Source organism: Petaurus breviceps, unplaced genomic scaffold (genome assembly GCF_028583685.1).
Source record: "Petaurus breviceps papuanus isolate PSGF00001 unplaced genomic scaffold, PetGlider_PUasm1.0 90730, whole genome shotgun sequence".
In the NCBI taxonomy this organism is placed as follows: domain Eukaryota; kingdom Metazoa; phylum Chordata; class Mammalia; order Diprotodontia; family Petauridae; genus Petaurus; species Petaurus breviceps.
In genome coordinates, this window is record NW_027187324.1 from 12,477,210 (window position 1) to 12,484,266 (window position 7,057).

Here is a 7,057-nt window from a genome sequence, read left to right on the forward strand (position 1 = left end):
ACATCTCTGACAAGGAAAGTCATGGATTGGCTCAGTCTTTCACTGTAGCCAAAGTACACTCCTGGGCAAGGAGTAGCATGGCTGAAGGCCTTTAGTGCAGGGTTGAGGCTATGTTGATAATTGTATTCTTTCCCTGTTCATCTCACTTGTGTATATGGTCTATGGTTCATTTTTCTCCATATGGCTCCCAGTTACACTGTCTCCATGGAGGTCCTGGTTTGGCCTGATGCTCCATCTTGTCTTAGCTAATTGTTTCCAATGGTCCTTAAAGTAGGAAAGATAACTATTACCATCCCTGTCCTTCCATCTTAGTGGTGGGGGAAAAAGAATCAACAAAACAAAACAAATTTCTCTCTATCAAAGGCAGCTGGATGTACTTAATTGGACTTGAGTCCAATACTTGAGCTCAAATATGGCTTCAGATAATTTATGAGCTGAGTGACCCTAGGCAAATTACATAATGGTTGTCTGCCTCAGTTTCCTCATCTGTAAAATGGGTATAATAATAGTATCTACCTCACAGGGTTGTTGTAAGGATTGAATGAGATAACATATGCGAAGTGCCTTGTAAGTCTTCAAGTGCTATGTGACTTCTATTACTGTTATTGTTATACTTTTTACCCCTGCTTACCCCTATTTATTTCATCAAGAGGAGGGTAAGAGAAATTTTCATTGTGTTGCTGGCAGAGAAAAACTTTATGCACAGTGAGCTTCTCTTCCTTTCAGAGGGGCGGAAAAAACAGCTCTAGATATTTCAGCAACAAAATGGACAGAATTTGGCAACTAACTGAGTGTGTGGCATGAGGAAGGAGGATAAATATGCAATCCGTCATTTAGAGTAAAGAGTCATACTAAAGATGTGTGACTGGGAAAATGTTGATTTCACCTGCATACCCAGGGAAGCTAGGTAGGAAAGGTGATGAGTTCAATTTAGGACCTATTTGAGGTTGAACTGTCTGATAGGTAGTTAGGGACTAGAACTGGGGAAAGGTAGTAAGTAGAGATAGACTTGGTAGTCACATGCATAGAGAGGTCATTTAAACCATGTAAGTCTATATTTTCCTGGTTAAAGTTCTTCTTTTTTGTTTTAAGTTCATTATTTCAGCTCATTGAAATATATATTTTTAAAATTTTGATTGGGGCCACTAGGTGGCGCAGTGAATAGAGTACCGGCCCTTGCGACAGGTGGTCCTGAGTTCAAATCCAGCCTCAGATGCTTAACACTTACTAGCCGTGTGACCTTGGGCAAGTCACTTTAATCCCAATTGCCCTGACCTCCGCCCTCCAAAAAGCAAAAAGCAAAAAAAAAAAAAAAAAACCCACAAAAAACCAAAAAAAAATTATGTTGTCACCTAATGTAGTAGCTTATAATCATTCAAATTTTCTCCCATCTGCAAATATAATAAGAAGGATGAGTACCAACAAGTTTCTCATCACATTTTGGAAACATTCTGGAAAGACAGCATACTTCTTAGTTGGTGAAGTCAGGTCTACATGTGGCTGCTTTGATCTCCCTCTAAAGAGAGTCATCAAAAGCTATCACTTTTTCCTAAGGGTCACAATCAGATTTTTCCTAGTCCCACATTACCAGTCTCATATTACCACTTGGAAATATGAGACTAGAACTTGGAAGAAAGACTATGAAAAGTTGAAGATGGTTATGCCTTATCTCAAATCTGGCATCTGCTATATCTCTAAAATGAGGAGATAATGTGAACTCTGAGGTCTCTTTCAATTTCAAATCTGTCATCTCGTGATCTTCCACTTGATTGTAAGCTCCTTAAGGACAGGACCCCAAATCCCCTATAATTCAACATAGTGACTTGCCCAAAACAGGCGCTAAAATTTATTCTTTGAATGACTAAAAAATGTGATTTTTTTCTGTCCCATAGATTGACTACGAATTGATCCTGATTCAGGAAAGTTTTCCTAGTTCAGAGATGGATTAATTTGCATTTACTTCATGACCTTGAATTGTGGATGATGAATATTTAGCAAGACTAGAAGAATCTCTTGTTTGTTGGAATGTAGTATTACTAATGCATAGGGGAAAATGACTTTGTCAATTCACCCATCTCCCTTAAGAACTAAGTCAATAGCCACAACAATTTTTTAAGGAAAAACAACTTGTAGTAACTCATCCTCCAAATAAAATATTATTCACTGTACTTGGAGTCTAGAGTAGATCTAATAATGTGTTTCTTTTAGCCTTTCCTTTTCCAGTTATCTTTTCATTCAGTTTTCCTCACTCTGGAGAACTAGACTTTTTTTTTTTTAGTGGCAAGTTAACGTGCTTAGAAAATGTGTGGCACTACAGACTTCTCTGTAGTGTTTATAGATGTAATCAAAATCTCAGGAAGAAACAGAACTAATTTTTTAACAGGGAGCAGAGATAATCAAATATGCATGAAGGGAGAGGAGAAAGCGAGAGCCACAGAAAATGAAAAGAAAATATGGGTTGAAATGAGTAATAACCAAAGCCAGGTTTTCTTTCAGTAATTGTATCCTGGAATACCAAATGGAAAACCCCAGCTTTGGCAGCAGTTACTACTCTTAGCGGCTAGAGAGGAGTGAATAAAGTTCTACACTACAGAGTGTCAAATGTCTATGGTTTCACTCAACTGTCACTAACACCACCCACACTGCGATAATTTGCTGTCGTTGGCTCAAAAAAGCTACTCTCACGATTGAGCTAAAGTTAGAAGTGTCCGTTCCTGTTAACTGCACTTTGGGGCTAAGACATGCCAGAGGAATATTCAGACAGTGTCGACATTCCCATCTAGGCACTGAACCCAGTGAAGGCAGACGTCTGGAATTAGTCTCCCCATCTTGTGGTCAGGGATAGTCTGGTGACAATTTCAGGAAAGTGCTATGTGTACTCTAACAAAAATAAATCAGTGGCATTTCTGTATAGAGAAAACTGATTCAAGTCAATGTTTTGTGTGTATGTGTGTGTGTGTGTGTGTGTGTGAGAGAGAGAGAGAGAGAGACAGACAGACAGACAGACAGACAGAGACAGAGACAGACAGACATGGAGTCTTTTGGCAGTCTGGTGAAGTGTATGGATTCCTTCTCAGAAGAACTTTTTTAAATAATTGAAGGAAATGCTGAATTTCAGTTAACGGTCAGTGAAAATAAAGATGTAATTATTTTCTCCCTCCAACTTATACCTCTTGAAATCTATCCATGGGAGAACAGGGACCCCAGGTTAAGAATCTCTAGTTTAATTACTCAAAATAGGCCAGTATGTTTAGATATGTTTGCTTATGAGAAACAGCTGGAATATTTTCTTCAAGGAGAATTTCAGTTTGCCTATGGGGTCAGCAGCACACTTGCCTGCAGGCTCTAGCAGAAGGAGACATATGTAATTAATTTGCTCATTGTGGGGACAAAGGGATATTTATACAGCTAGCCCAACAGGGGAGAATGGAAGTAGAAAGGAGAGGTATTCTAAGTGGAAAATAAGGAAGCTCACATTCTAGCTTCTGGTCCAAGTTCCTTCCATAGGACAAGAGCCTAGGAAAGCATTGCCCTTTGCATCAGGGGCTGAGATGGGGTTAGAAGATAATTCTGTCTGACTCATCATCAGCAACAGTTAAAGAAGGTCCATTTAGCTATCTCAAGTGCATCTGGAGTTGGGTGAAAAAATTAATCAGTCATTAACCTTTTATTAAGAACCTACTGTGTAATCTTTAGGAATACATAGAAAAAATGAATCAGGCCCTGATAGGATTGTTTTCATACCTCTCTGAGATCTATGCCTTACTCTAAACTTTCTCTACCACATGCCCCATCAGAATCTTCTCCTCCATCCCTCACACCCTACCCTTTTCAACTTTCTTTATGTGCTATCTTCTCTCATTATAATGTAACCTCCTTGAGGTCAAGGACTGTCTTTCTCCTCTCATTTCTACTACCAGGGTTTACAACATAGTAAGTGCTTGTTGACCCGAAAGAGTCTACATTCTATTGCAACAAGTCAACCTGTGTGTGTGTGTGTGTGTGTGTGTGTGTGCGTGCACATAATATATACTAAATAAATACATGGTCATTTGGATGAGGAAGTACTAGCAGTGGAGATGTCTAGGAGAGGACTCAAGCACAAGATGGTGCACTAACTGAGCTTGGAAGGGAATCAGGGATTCTACGAGGCAGAAGTGAGGAGTGAGTGCATTCCAGGTATGGGGAGGAGGAATAGAGTTAGCACGAAGGCACAAAGATGGCCAAGAAAGTTGGGATGCTTTCTGCATTTGGCCTCACTCTATTTGAACCAAATCAGTCAGAGGGTGGAGATAATCAAAGGAAACTTCAGACTATAAGAAACAATTTATCATATAACACACATTGATTAGGTACTTATAGAAAAGGCTCTGTACTAGCTAGGAACAAAGTGATGAAAAATGTCATTGTTCTTGGCTTGAAAGTCTCTCCCTAATTTTATAAAAAGGGCAGGTAAGGGGCGCAGTAGATAAGAATGACAGGCCTGGAGTCAGGAAGATTCATCTTCCTGAATTCAAATCTGGCCTCAGACCCTTACTAGCTCTGGGACACTGTGCAAGTCACTTAACTATATTTGCCTGTTTCCTTATTCGTAAAATAAACTGGAGAAGGAAATGGCAAACTATTCCAGTATTCCTACCAAGAAAACCCCAAATGGGGGTCACAGAGTCAGACACAACTGAACAATAAATACAAGTATTATTATCTATGTTTTATAGATATGGAAACGGGTTCAGAAAAATTAAGTGACTTACCAAGGGTCACATGCCTAGAAAGTAGCAGAACTGGAACTTTTACCTACATCATCTGATTATTAGTCCAGAACTTTATCCAGATGGAAGTAACATGTATTAAAAAGCATACCATATGCAAAGGACTGCATGAAGCCTGGAAATTCAAGGATAAAAAATGACAACATACTTACCATCAAGGGTACAAGAAAAAGAAATTACAAGGAAATGGAAATGAAATGACACATTCATAAACAAATATAAAATAAGCTATTATAAGAAAAAAGGAGAAATTTAGATGAAATGTACTAAGAAAATTTGAAGAGGGAAAGATCATATTCAGCTTAGAAGATGACTTGGGAGATTCTTGATTATACTAATTAAACTAATAGTTGCCAATGTCTTCATGGTGGCTTTTCCCCGCCTTTTGTAAACACTTCATCTTGTGGTCTAGTATTTTGGAATCTTCTTTTCTTTGAGCTATTGTCATTGTTATGATCATCATAATCTAAAAGGGCTGTAAAGTCCTGTACCCTCTACAAATGCTTTCAGGATGATCTGGCTTATTTATTCTTTTAATGATAAGATATTCCTTGATTGTAAGGTTCCATTCTCTTCATGTACAATATTTTGCAGATGAGCTTATATTATTAACAAGTGTTATTCTTGCATGCTATGTCTCTTTAACTGGCAAGGAGCTCATGTATTTATTGACTGTGGTGGTTTCTAGACTTCTTTGATTTGTCTCTAAAATGACTAAAAAAAATCAGTTAAACCTCTATAAACCTCAATATCATTATACTGATCCACTTCCCAGTTTTCAGAGTCAATTGCTTATTTAAAGAGGTTGGATTGTAACTGTTGTATTTTGTGAAATTTCTTCTTTCCCTGCTTTTATGTTGTTGTTTTTTTTAAAATTTATTTTCTTTTAGTTTACAACATTCAGTTCCACAATCCCTTGAGAAAAATATGGAATGCTTCATGAATTTGCATATCATCCTTGCACAGAGGCCATGCTAATCTTCTCTGTATCATTCCAATTTTAGTATATGTGCTGCCAAAGCAAGTATGTTGTTTTTTGACCTTTGATCAGTCAATTTTCTGACTGCAGAAAAGTAATTCTGAAAAGATTCCCATATCGGTAACTTATTTTTTCTTATATCCTAAAACTAGTTGATTGAATTTTTAAAATGATTTTCAGAGCTTCCATGTCCAATGTCCTCTGACTCTCTTCTTGTGTTTGTGATATGTAAACATGAAGCTTCTGAGTATATATATCTATAAATATATATACTATATATTTTTTATACCAAACTACTTATATTTTCAAAGCAGTATTCTCAGTTTTCCCCCATTGCCCATCTTCATATTGAAGTCTCAACATGTCAAGGTTTACTTGGTTTGGAGCAGTGGTTCTTAAATCTGGGGTCTATGGACTCCTTTAGGATGATGAAAATTATATTTTGATTTCAATAGAATGGGCTTCCTTTGTATTCCAATTTTTTAAAATTATGAATTTAAAATTATTCTGAGAAGGGGTTCATATGCTTTATCAGATTGCCAAAGGGGTCCATGATATAAATAAACTCAAGAACACCTCTTGTCAGTTTCTTCCTAGAATTCTTCTTCTACATCTTTTCCAACACATGTTGACAATTAAGATGCAAATATAATTACATTAATGTTTTTCTCTCTCTAATACTCAATGTGAACACTTCAAGGTGAGAAGACCAGATGTTCTAGGAAATATTTCTTGATGCCTCTTGGCTCACAATATAACCAATCCCACCAAGTTCTTTTTTTTCATTTTGAAGAATTTTTGAGCTAGCTGTACTTCCATTTATCTGTAACTTTTTGTTGTTTTTTGTTTTATATGAAGAGTGTCAATATGGATGCAATTTAGTTCCAATTTAGGAATCAAGTCTTCATTAATTGAGCAAAGATCTCGGATTAAGAACACAAGTAGTTAAATGATTATTCTTAGAGGATCTCAAATTTTGTGATTCTTCATACCTTATCCTTTCCCCCTCCATGACTTCACCACTATCACTTTAGAAGCAGATTAGGGCTAGCTTTAGACTAGGACTGAAATCAAATACTTTTTATACTTCCTGACTTACCATGACCAAAAACTTCCTGACCTGATTCACCAGACTTTAGGTGACAAGAGTCTCCATATTTACCTAACTTGATCTTTGGACAGTAGACACTATCTGCCATAATCTGTTTCCAGCACTGTGCTTGGTCTTCCCATCTTCGTGTTATATTTGTCCTAAGTTTTCCTTTAGTTTAAATAGCTCCAGTTACTTTAATTGGTTGACAAATAA

The 7,057-nt window shown here is 37.1% G+C and overlaps 1 non-coding gene across 1 annotated transcript; it reads right to left on the minus strand.

Moving 5' to 3' along the window:
- Positions 1 to 5,693: 5,693 nt before the first annotated feature.
- Positions 5,694 to 5,796, minus strand: LOC138145195 (U6 spliceosomal RNA). Its single transcript, XR_011164139.1, has one exon. It is a non-coding gene; the product is annotated as a U6 spliceosomal RNA (small nuclear RNA).
- Between the last annotated feature and the right edge of the window lie 1,261 nt (positions 5,797 to 7,057).